General features: G+C 39.5%; 1 pseudogene; it reads right to left on the bottom strand.

Annotated features, from left to right (window-relative positions):
• Positions 1 to 632: 632 nt before the first annotated feature.
• On the bottom strand, positions 633 to 3,116 carry LOC102246132 (annotated as a pseudogene).
• Between the last annotated feature and the right edge of the window lie 8,118 nt (positions 3,117 to 11,234).

The following is an 11,234-nucleotide window of genomic DNA, read 5'->3' as shown; positions in this document are numbered from 1 at the left end:
CTACATTTATTGAGTATTTACTGGGTACTGGTCATATCAGACACAAAAAATCAGGATGAGGGCAGGTAAGAACTTAAAAATTAAATACACACATAAATTTTACCACAAATGCTAACTAACAGGGAAGTTTGAAATATGTACAAGTTATACTTTATAATGAGTTTTGATGCCTGTCAAAAGTATAAGCTAGCCCTAACCGTTTGGCTCAGTGGATAGAGCGTCAGCCTGAGGACTCAAGGGTCCCAGGTTCGATTCCGGTCAAGGGCATGTACCTTGGTTGACATCACATCCCCAGTGGGGGGTGTGCAGGAGGCAGCTGATCGATGTTTCTCTCTCATTGATATTTCTAACCCTCTATCCCTCTCCCTTCCTCTCTGTAAAAAATCAATACAATATATTTTTTTAAAAAGTATAAGCTAAACAAACAAAACAAAACAAAAAAGGATAAGCTATATATACAATGCAATAAAATTTTTAAAAATTGTGCTTAACATCATAAATTACCCTAAAATGGGATGATAAAAGGCCTATGCAGCATTCATTCCTATGATATATATGTATATTTCATATTAAAGATTGCTTGAAAAGTACAAATGCTTTGATCTCATTGCTAAGAAATCTATGCTCAACTACTATATATCCAATTCCTCTAAGAAAATTATAGCATTGCAGTCCATTTTGCCTTTAAAGTCCACCTTATTTTCAGTATAGCCTATTGTCAAGTTCTCTTCAGAGCAATTTAGAAGTCTTTTTTTCTGATCGTCTTCGAGTTTCCTGATTTCATTTTTTAAACAATTTGTAGTTTCACAACTTGCTTTAAATCTTTCCTTAAGCTCTGCAATTTCAAAGCTTTTTTTTCCAGCTTCTAATTTTTCTGTAGTTTTCACTTCAAGTTCTGCAAGTATTGTTTCATGCTTATAGGCTCCTAATGTTAGCTGACAAGATGTTTTTAATAACTGTTGCTTCATTGCTATTGAGTCTGGAAATATCATTTCATCATAGAACTCTGAAACCATTGTCTTTTTTCCAGGCATTGCATTGGTGTTTGATAGAAACAGCTACAATAAATGATATCGGGTTACAGATCTTTCATTAAGATCCATGAAAAATATTTTGATGATCATTTCGAAATCATCCCATCCTGTTTCACATGGAAGCTTAGTAACAACTCTTAGAAGACTGCCATAGCTTTCATGTAACTTAAATTGGATTTTCTTCACATGTGCTGACATATCCTCATTTCTAAATGGTTTTACATATACTGTCCACTGATGGGTATGCCCACCCTTTTTTCCTTCCAAAATATTGAGCAACATTGCCTGATCTCCCCTAACCACTCTGCCTGCCAGCCTGCTCGCCCTCAACTGCCCTCCTGCCGGCCTTCTTGCTCCCAACTGCCCCCCCTTGCCAGCCTGCTTGCCCCCAAACCTGCTCGTCCCCAACTGCCCTTCCCTGCCAGCCTGATCACCCCCAACTGCTCTCCCCTCCTGGCCTGACTGCCCCTAACCGCCTCTGCCTCGGCACTGCCACCATGGCTTTGTCTGGAAGAATGTCCCGAAGGTCTTCCAGTCTAATTAGCACATTACCCTTTTATTAGTATAGATATATATGTTATTAATTTTAGAGAGAGGAAGGGAGAAGGATAGAGAGATAGAAACATCTATCAGCTGCCTCCTGCACACTCCCTACTGAGGATCGAGCCTGCAACCCAGGCATGTGCCCTGACTGGAAATTGAACCCTTACTTCCTGGTTCATGGGTCAATGCTCAACCACTGAGCCACATCAGCCAGGCTTCTGTCATTTTTTTCACTTAGGTTTTCAATACTCTCTTTTCTTCCTGCACCGCCATGATGCAAATGTTGGTATGGTTGAAGTTGTCCCAAGACTCCTTATATTATCTTTATCTTTTTGGATTTATTTTTTATCCTCACCCAAGGACATTTTTTCCATTGATTTTTTAAAAGTTCTTTATTGTTTAAAGTATTATATATGTCTCCTTTTCCCCCCATTGACCTCTTCCTGGCCCATTCCATCCCCCTCCACCCCCCCAGCACATGCCCTCACCCCCCTACTGTCTGTGTCCATGGGTTCTGCTTATGTGCATGCACATAAGTCCTTTGGTTGATCTCTTACCCTCCCCCGCCCTCCTGCCTTCCCTCTGAGGTTGGACAGTTTGTTCAATGCTTCTATGTCTCTGGGTCTATTTTTGTTCATTAGTTTATGTTGTTCATTATATTCCATAAATGAGTGAAATCATGTGAATTTATCTTTCTTTGACTGGATTATTTCACTTAGCATAATGCTCTCCAGTTCCATCCATGCTGTTGCGAATGGTAAGAGTTCTTTTTTTTAACAGCAGCGTAGTATTCCATTGTGTAGATGTACCACAGTTTTCTAATCCACTCATCTGCTGATAGGCACTTAGGCTGTTTCCAAATCTTAGCTATGGTAAATTGTGCTGCTATGAACATAGGAGTGCATATATCCTTTCTGATTGGCATTTATGATTTCTTGGGAAATGTGCCTAGAAGTGGGATTATGGTGTCAAATGGGAGTTTTATTTTTAATTTTTTGAGGAAACTTCATACTGTTTTCCACAGTGGCTGCACCAGTCTGCATTCCCACTGGATTATTTTTTCTTTTTCTATTCTGATTAGGTGTTTTCTGCCTCCTTATCTTCCAAATCTCTGATTGATCCTCTGCTTTATCTAGTCCACTGTCGATTCCCTACAATATATTCTTCATTTCACTCAGTGTATTCTTCATTTCTGACTGGTTCTTTTTTATGTTTTCTATCTTTGTTTTTATGTTTCTATGTCTTTGTTGAAGTTCTCACTAAGTTTATCTACTCTTCTTCTAAGTTCATAGAGCATCCTTATAACCAGTGTTTTGAACTCTGTATCTAGTAGATTGCTTGTCTCCATTTTGTTTAGTTCTTTTTCTGGAGTTTTGTTCTGTTCTTTCATTTGGCACACTTTTCTTTGTCTCCTCATTTTGGCTGCCTTCCTGTGTTTGTTTCTATGTGTTAGGTAGAGCTGCTAGGTCTCCTACGCTTGGTAGAGCGGCCTAATGTAGCAGGTGTCCTATAGGGTCCAATGGCAGGGCTCTGACGCATAAGCCAAAACAGGCCATGCATACAAAAAAGCCACTTGGTTGGGTCTGCAAGTTGGATGTCAGGGTCTCAAGGTGGGGTGAACAGTTTTAGTCAGGTTGATGGAGTCACAGACATGGCGCCTGCCTGCTGGCTCTGTAGGGGGAAGGGCCCGGAAAAGAAACAATGGCCTCTGTCAGCACTTCTGTCTGGGCGAAAGCTGCCCCTCCAGCTCATGCCAGAAAATTCAGTTCCTCCCAGTATATTCCTGGTGCCCCAGTGCTGGATCTCAAAGTGAGTGAGTCTGAGTAAGCCTGTGCATGGCCCTTTAAGAGGGAAACCTCAGACTCCAGAAGCCCTCTGTCTCACTCAGCCAAAATCCAAGCTGGGTTTTACAGCCACAAGTTATAGGGACTTTCCTTCCTGGCACTGGAGCTGTTTGCTTGGGGGCTTGGTGTGGGGCTGGGACCCCTTGCTCCTCAGGGGGACCTCAGCATCTGAGATATCGCTCCCAATTTTGATTCGCCACACGTGAAAGTAGGACCAGTCCGTTTGCATCTCCTACCAGTCTGCTGGATGTGGCTTCTTCTTTATATCCTTACTGGTAGGACTTTTGTTCAGCTAGATTTCAGGTGGTTCTGAATGATGGTTATCCTGTAGTTTAGTTGTAATTTTGATATAGTTGTGGGAGGATTCAAGTACTACATTTACCTATGCTGCCATCTTGACTGGAACCCTCCCCCCCCCTCCCCGCCCCCCAGCAATCTTTCAAAAGCGCAAATCTGATTAACTTCTCTTCTTGAAACTTTTCAAAACTTGCTCACTGTCACTTGGTCTCCTAGTCTCCCGATGATTAGATCCCAGACATCATGCAGGCCCATTTCATACTCATTTTCCACTAATCTTTTAGTTCCAGAGGAGCATCATGCTTCCTCCCATCTCAAGACCCTTACTCTGCTAGGAATGCTCTTTCTTTCTGACTTTCTTAGATAACATCTACTTATTCTTTGGATCTCTGTTTAAAAATTACTTCTTTTTTTAATATGTTTTTTTTTAAATGTATTTCAGAGAGAGGAAGGGAGAGGGAGAGATAGATAGAAACATCAATGATGAGAGATAATCATCGATTGGCTGCCCCTTGTATGCCTCCCACAGGACATGTGTCCTGACCTCCTGGTTCATAGGTCGATGTTACTTATTTAGAAAAGTTGACTAGACCAACCCCTATTTTCATTAAACTCTTTTTTAATCTGGAGTTTTATAATTTTATATGACTCTGATTAGTGTTCCATTCCTTGAAGACTGTTAGCTCTTAGATAGCAGGGGCTGTCCCTTTGTTATGTGGCATTTCCCACTTAGTGCCTATCACAATGCTTAGCCCATAGTAGGCATGCATTAAATACTTGTGGAATGAATGGAAAAATGAAGTGAAAAAAATGTTGGACTGTAGAGTAGGCAATGTGGGTTATAGTAAAAGCCTCACCAATGACTATATGTGTGATCTTGAACAGAATATGGAATCTCTATTGACCTCAGTTTCTTTACTGAAGATGAAGAAATTGAAGTAGATTATTTTTACTGTCCCTTTCAGTTTTGAAGTTCTTTGATTACATGGATGGCCATATGTTACCTGTTTTGTTTTGTTTTGTTTTGTTTTGTTTAAGTACATATTATGTTGTAAAATATTCTGAAAAGCAAAGACTTTGTGCAGTAGGCTGTCTATATCTGCAGGTTTTGCATTCATGGATTCAACCAACCAGGGATCAAAAATATTTGAAAAAAATTCCAGAGAAATTTAAAGAGCAAAACTTGAATTTGCCACACACTGAGCACTATGATGAAGTAATTTGTAGGCATACCCTGCTGTAGCCTACATGCAAATACAACATTTCCCACAAGGGACTTGAGCATCAGCAGGTTTTGATATCTGCAGGGGGTTCTGGAACCAATCCCTGTGATACCTTGGGACAACTTGTAAAATACCACATTGCAATTTATAATACTGCTTAACAGTGGATATATATTCACTAAAGTAATTTAGAAAATCTTAAAATGTGGGACTAAAAATTTAAACAGAAACAATCACAGAAAGATAGTTTAAGGCAGCTGACGCACTAACAATAACATGTATTCAGCTCTATTTTTTTTCTTTACTCAGCTCTAGTTTCTTTTTTTCCTTCTTTCTTTCTCATCCTCTTTTTTCTCCTCTTCCTTCTTGTCTTTCTCTGTCTCTCTCTTGCCCTCCTCCTCCTTCTTGCTATTGTCGACATAAGAAACATCCAAACCTGTAGAGAATTTTTATGAGTTTATTGAGCCAAATTAACATAGGCTGGGGAGCAAGATCTCAAATGCTCCAGAGAATAACAGTTTTGCAGCTTCTTTTATGCATTTGAATTAAGAAGGGGACTAAGGAAGATTACATGAAGGTGTGAGAAAGCAAGGCAGGGATTGGGTTACAGGAAGGTTAACAAGATTATGTGCTTTCTGGAGGGTGGTTCTGGTTTATTTAAAGGTGTGTTAACCTAGATGCACAGAAACAATGGACAGGATTTACTTAATGCCAAGGTAAACCTTTTGCTAAAGAAGTTATATGCCTGGGGCGTACTAGCTACCGGGACCTGCCAAGTTAGGAATTTATAAACAGATTACCCTGTGAGGTTACTTTCCATTGAACCCTCCCCACCTTTTTTTTGTCCATATTATTCACAAGGGAAAGCTGAGAGTCAGTAAACCAAAGTCATAGGTTAAGATAAAGGATTTATTTTTCCTCCTCCTCTCCCTTTCTCTCTCTCTTTTTTTTTTTTTTGGTCATTTGACATTTAACAAATAACTCCAGAGGAGTTAAAATATGGCCATAACATTGGAAGAGACACATAGATGAATGGTGGGAAAGCTTATACAGTGGGGCCTTGACTTACGAGTTTAATTCGTTCCGTGACGGAGCTCGTAACTCAAATTACTTGTATGTCAAATCAAAAGTGAACGAGTGAGACACGTGATGCTGGGCTGATGTTGTGGCGTTCACTGTGACAACTAGCGGTGGCGTATCTGAAGTTGGCTCGTAACCCGAATTTTAGCTTGCAACTCAAAGCAAAAAATTGGCCGAGAGACGGCTCGTATCTCAAAAAACTCGTTAGTCGGGACACTCATAAGTCAAGGCCCCACTGTATCTCAAAAATATGAGGAATTGTTGAAGAATGCTGGGGTGAGTTATTTGGGGAGAGTCAACTTATAATCACACTAGAAACATTTGAAAGACTGAGAGATTGTTTGGTGAGGTCAAACCCAGGTGCCCCCCCAAAACTACAGTTATGAGGGTTATGCTGATGCCCCACCGTGGCCAGGAGAGTGTTCTTAGGAGTTATAGCCATGGAGAGGCTCTGCATTTGTACGTGGCCAAGACCATGGAGGCCTGATGGGGCCAAGCAAATTTGGCAAGGAGTAACACTTCAACCTGATACATATCTAATCCACAGTTTTTAGAAAAGTGCTTTTTATTTATTTTCTTAATATTTCAAATGGAAACTTCTATGTATTTTTTTTTCTTTCACATGCAAGCTTTTGGAAGAAAAAAACCAAATCATGTAACCTTTACAGCATCAGAAAAGAGATAAAATGAAAGCATAATTAAGTTTGTTCTTTTAACATAACATGGTAGCTTTTATAGATCTCAGCTTACTAGCATCTCACAGGCTGCTCTCTTTTTCAGTGTGCATGGATGAATAAAGAGATTAAACAATTGTCATGACCTATAGTGAGCTCAGATTTTAATTATGACAAGATTCAGATTTACTACTTTCCTGATAGTTAATAAAATAGAATTTCCCCTCCAGCTTTATTGAGAAATAATTGACACACATGACTGCATACATCATGATCATTTGATTCTCATATATTGCCAAATGATTACAATAGGTTCAGCTAACATCCATCTCCTCATTTAGATACAATAAAAAGTGCTTATAAATTATTTTCTTCTGTGTGTGTGATGAAATTTGATAGTGCTATAGAGAAAAATAAAGACCCCCCCCCCCCCCCCCCCCCCCCCGCCTTTTGAACAGAATATCTATTTATTTTAAGCTTCAGGGGCCCTTAGGAGTTAAGGGATTTTCTAAGCAGTTAGTACGTGTCCTCTAGATGGCAGAACAGGATTTCATTTTGCACTGTTGAATTTTCTTTGCTATTTAATTGCTGGTTTCCTATTGCAGAAAGTTCTTGTGATTTGGTAACCAAAAGACTCATCATATGTTTAAAAATTTCTTTTGTAGAGATACAGATAACACCTCACAGAGGCAAGGTGCATTAGTTGAAAATCTGAACAAAAAATGTTTTAAAAATCCAAAATGTTTGATGTTCTCAAGTTGTTAATTATCTTGAATAAATTGCTAATTATCTTGCCAAAATGTAGATCCTGATGGACCAGCTTTAATGGGTAGATAAGACTTGTTGTTAATTGACATTTATTGTTGCTACCTAATAAAATATTCCCCAAGTCGTTGAAAATTATTATCATATGTAGGTTAAAAATGCTGTTACATTTGCCTTTGTGTTGTAAATTTGCTTACTAATATATTTTTCCCCCAAAGAAATTTCAAAAATAAACTTTAGAATAGATCTGGTTTAGTTATTAGGAATTTTGGATTGGTCACACATGAATGATACGGTTTATCAAGGCCCTTAAGCAATCATTATCTATAAAAGTTTATAATATGAAATGTCATCTCTAAATACAGTTGCCAATGGGCCGGTGTGACTAAGTGGATGAGCATTGACCTATGAGCACATGCCTGGGTTTCGGGCTCAATCCCCCGTGTAGGGTGTGCAGGAGGCAGCCGATCAACGATTCTCTCTCATCATTGATGTTTCAGTCCCTCTCCCATTCTCTCTGAAATCAATAGAAATATATTAAAAAATAAATACAGTTGCTAATGGGGATCTGTTAGCTTCATTTCATCTTTTAATAACCTATCCCTACCAGTGCATTTTTCATATAGCAGACATTCAAGAAATACTTATGCATTTGTTGTTGTTTTTTTAAAAATATATTTTATTGATTTTTTAGAGAGGAAGGGAGAGGGAAAGAGAGCTAGAAACATCAATGAGAGAGAAACATCGATCAGCTGCCTCCTGCACAACCCCCACTGGGGATGTGCCTGCAACCAAGGTACATGCCCTTGACTGGAATCGAACCTGGGGCTCTTAAGTCGGCAGGCTGATGCTCTATCCACTGAGCCAAACTGGTCAGGGCTACTTATGCATTTGAATGGACTGGAACACAGGTGACATTCACAGCTCTGATCTGAAACATCTAAGGAGATATACTCAAGAGTTAAAGTTTAATTTTTTTTTCTTAAGAAGGATTATTTCCCCCCATAAAAATGCTGGCTCTCATGGTTCCCAGAATAAAAATCACTCTTTATCCACCAATTTGGAGATAAAGTAACATGGACTATTTTCCAAATTTTAGGTTTGTCTATATTGAGATCTGAGTTCTATATTTTTTGTTTTAGGTAGCAGAGAAAAGTACTAATTTGGGTTTTCTCACACTCTGATAATTTTGCTTAAGACTGATTAATACAATAGTCTCCCTTATCTGTGAGGGTACATTCCAAGAGCCTGAAACCATGGGTAGTACTGAATTTTACATATGCTATGTTTTTTCCTATATGTGCATATCTATGATAAAATTTAATTTATAAATTTGTCATAGTAAGAGTTTAACAACAATAACTAGTAATAAAATAGAACAACTATAAAGATTTACTGTAAAAAAAGTTTTGCAACAGTCTCTACCACAAACAGTCCAGCTACTATTCAACATCATACAATTGATCCCCTTCAAAAAAGAGGTATGTTTTTATACATTATATATAAGTATGTATTATTGTCAATATTCTCAGAGATTGAAATAAGCCATTTTAAAATAAATCCTAAGCTAGTTAGCCCTTATCTTATTTACGATAGCTCAAATATCTATATATCATATGATATTTCATAATTGAAAGAATAGATAAAAACCAGTGATTTTGTAATTAGATATTAAGAGACACAAAACAAATACCCAGGGCCCATTTACCAGATTTTGTACAAACATTGATGATGCTCAGTTTGAGATTATTGGAAACCAAAACAAATATGTCTAGGACTCATCAAACCTACATCTGGGACCCGAAGCAGTTTAGATAGCAGTTCTAAGAATATATAGAATATTAAGAAAGGATATTAATGTTATTATTACAAAACCTAAATTTGAATATATTAATAGAATTATTTGACTTTTAACTTGGAAATAAAGATAAAAGACTTCCTCACAGTGATATTTGATAAGTGCCGGGGATGGTGGTTGTCATTACTGTTGTTTGCAAGCATTTCTGGTTCTCCCATTCTGGGAACATGAAGAAATTGAATTTTGGGACCCCTTGTGGTTAGAAAATCATGTAAGTAATTCTGGCTAATGAACTGAGAGTGGAAATGATGCCTGGCACTTTGTGGCCAAAACTCTAATTGCTGGTATAAGACCTTCTGGAGCTCTCTGCCTCCTCTGGTCCGGTGACCAACATTTAGGTATTTCCCAATAAGCCTGAGTCTCCTAGTAATAACAAGCAAATCCTCCCTCCCCACTTCTTTCCTCTATCTCAACGTTGAAGGAAATGGAGCAAGGGCAGGAAGTGAATCTTGGTGGTTTTATGCCACTTAAAATTTGAGGTTGTTTCTTCTTCTGAATAGCCTACCTTCTGATCCAGGTAACAATATTCTTTATGAGTGGAGATATCATTGAATAACAAACTGTCATGCTTTCATTCAATTTTGCTAACAAGCCATTTCACTTATTCAAAGACTAGAGGCCCGATGCACGAAATTCATGCAAGAGTAGGCCTTCCTTCCCCTGGCTGCCAGCATCGGCCTCCCTCTGGCACCTGGGACCTGGGCTTCCCTCGCAGCCCTGGCTTCATCCGGAAGGTCATCTGGAAGGACATCCAGTCTAATTAGCATATTACACTTTTATTATTATAGATATGTACTTTAATTGACAGCAAAATCAGATGAAATTTTAACAAGTTCTAGAAGAGATTAACTACAAAAGTGTACATATCATAACATAGCATGACAGTACTAGCTAGTTGAAGAAAGGCTATACTTTTTTTTTATACTTCTTACTTTTTAGATGACTGTACAACTTGGATCTACAACAGTTTTCGTAGACTGATTTCACTATTTCCATGGTCTACAGGCCATCTTCAAAGTCATGGCCCCGAGAAGAAAGTCAAACCAGGGTTCTAAAACTTATTTGAATCACAGCACTAAAGGGGCTCTAATGGCCTAAACTTGAAAGGAAAATAAGAAACAAAATAAAAGAGTTGAAGTAGGATAACCAAAAATCAGATGGACAGAACATGAGCGGCAAGCAGCCTCTGAGGTGGCCCCAGGTGGTCCCTGCCTCCTAGGATCCATGCCCTTGTGTAATCTGGTCTCCTTGAATTTGGACTGGACCTCATGACTCACTTATAAGGAATAGAATGGGACACATATGGTTGCCACTTCTGAGATCAGGTTACACAAGGTGGTGTCTTCCATCTTTGGCTTTCTCTCTTGCTTTCTTGCTCACTTGCTCTGAGGGAAGCTAGCTACCATGCTGTGAGCTGCCCTCTGGAGAGACACTTATGCTAGGAACTGACAGAGGCTTACAGCCCACAGGCAGTGAGGAGCCTATGCCCTCAGTCTAACCACCTGTGAGGAAGGGAATCCATGTGAGTGAGCTGAGAAGCAGATCCTCCTCCAATCAAACTTTCAGGTGTGTCCTCACACCCCAGCCAACAGCATGACCAGCAGCTCATGAAAGACCTTGAGCAGAAGTACACAACTTAGCCTCATTGAAATTCCTGGCCCATAGACTCTTTGAGGTAGTTTGTTCTTTCAAGCTGTTTGAAGTTTTGAGGTACTTGGGTATCCTATATAATAAAGAGCTAATATGCAAATGGTCATCATGCCCTCACATCCTTGCGCCCTCCCACCCTCGCACCAGGGCCTGAAGACCTGTGGCTGGGCAGGGAGACCTGAGGCCGTGTCCCCCGCCCCAGCACTGGGCCTGGGGGACCTGAGGCCATGCCCCCCACCCTGGCGCTGGGGACGGGGGACCTGAGG

The sequence above is a fragment of the Myotis brandtii genome, unplaced genomic scaffold (assembly GCF_000412655.1).
Source record: "Myotis brandtii unplaced genomic scaffold, ASM41265v1 scaffold269, whole genome shotgun sequence".
In the NCBI taxonomy this organism is placed as follows: Eukaryota; Metazoa; Chordata; class Mammalia; order Chiroptera; family Vespertilionidae; genus Myotis; species Myotis brandtii.
This window is presented reverse-complemented; position numbering and strand designations above follow the sequence as displayed.